Below are 1879 nucleotides of genomic sequence, written 5' to 3'. Positions count from 1 at the left end.
AGAAAAAATAAGCAGTGAGAGCATGGAAAGCTTACACTGCAAAGCAACTTGCACTAATTGATGTTTATAGTATAATACATCCATAAAGTTCAAAATATACATTGTTCTCAAGTAAACATTGTACATTTACTAAGATACACAAAACAGTGGAACATTATACAAATCTAGATTTTAATTAAAATACAATAAATCATATTCTGTGGCCCCAGCTAAATAAAATTAGAAAACAATGCAAATTAGATTTCTAGATAAATTTCAAATATTTACAAATTAAAACACAGATATTTAAATAACAAATGTATTTTTTAAAGAACCACAAGGGATAATAGTAACTATGTTGAACTGAATGGCAAGGAAAATACAACCTGTAAAAATGCAGATTAATCTAATGTACTGTTTAGGGACAGATTTATAACTTTAAATGTTGTTATTTTCTTAATGCACAAAAGTTTAAAATCAATTCTTAAGTTTCTATCTTAAAAATAGACAAGGAGCAAATTGAATAAAAAAAAAAGAAGATCAGAAATTCTAATGTTAGGACAGATGTCAATGGAAGAGAAGACATACAAACAAAGTAAAATTAAAAAGCCAGACATTTTCCCTTTAAGAAGATTGATAAAACTGATGAACCATTAGGAAATTTGTTAAAAATAGTGAAATACAATTGTTGTTGGTGTTTTTTACTATCAAGTCAGAACCAACCTATACAAGACCCTCTGGCAAGTTTTCAAAGGTAATTAATTGCATGGGAACATCTGGTGGATTTGAACCTTGTACCTTCAGGATTGTAGCACTAGGTGACCACCAGATGATGACCAAGATCAGAGTACAAATCATTAAAATTCCTGTAATTGCACAGTAACAGAATACTGAGGCAATATTCTGTGAATAAATTTGATACTTTTGATAAAATAAATAGAAAAGTGCAACAATGAATGAATGGAAATTCAAATTAATAATAATAACAACAACAAAAAATTTTAAAAAGGATATTTTTTATAAGATTCCATTGTTAATCTTTTCAATTTAGTTGTTTCTGTTGTGACATTGCCCGTTTCTTCTCTTACTTAGATTATTTGTATCTTTTATTTCTTTTTCTTTATTAGGTTTCCTAGCAGTTTGTAGATTTTATTGACCTATTAAAAGAATCAACTCCTGGTTTTGTCAATGGTTTCAATTGTTTTCCTGTCTCTATTTCATGTATTTCTGCTCTAGGTTTTATAATTTCACTTTTAAAGAGCATTTTCTTGTTGTTTATTTTCAATTTGTTTGAGATGTTGAGTTAGACAGTCAATTGTCATTTTTTCCTGCCTTTTCATATGTTTGCTTCTTGCTATAAATAGTACCCTAATTACTGCTTTGGCTGTTTTCCAGAGGGTTTGTTAAGTTGTATTTTCATTGTCATTTGCTTCAAGAAACTTTATAATTTTATTTTTTATTTCTTCTCTTACTCATGTTCAGCTTCCAAATGTGTGATTTCCCCCTCCCTTTCTATTCTTGTTATTAATTTCTAATTTTGTAGCATTGTGGTCTGGTAAGGTGCTTTTTATTATTTCTATGTTCTTTAATTTATTGAAGTTTGCCTTGTGATCTAAAATATAATCTATTCTGGAGAATGTTCCATGCACATTTTAGAAAAAGGTATACTGTGCTTTTTCTGTGTGCATTATCCTGTATATATCTATGAGATCAAGTTAGTCTGTTCTGTGGTTTAATTCTTCAGCATCTTTGTTGAGTTAATTTCTGGTAGTTCTATCTTTTCTTGAGAGTGGTCCATTGAAGTCTTCTACTGCTATTAATAGTGCTACTGTGCATTTCTATTTCTAGTTCTGTTAATGTTTTCTTTGTATATTTTTCTTTTCTTTTTTAAATTTTATTA

The sequence above is a fragment of the Elephantulus edwardii genome, unplaced genomic scaffold, assembly GCF_000299155.1.
Source record: "Elephantulus edwardii isolate Elephantulus edwardi_28Jun2011 unplaced genomic scaffold, EleEdw1.0 scaffold00292, whole genome shotgun sequence".
Taxonomy (NCBI): domain Eukaryota; kingdom Metazoa; phylum Chordata; class Mammalia; order Macroscelidea; family Macroscelididae; genus Elephantulus; species Elephantulus edwardii.
The sequence above is the reverse complement of the archived record's forward strand: the minus strand, read 5'-3'. Positions refer to the sequence as shown.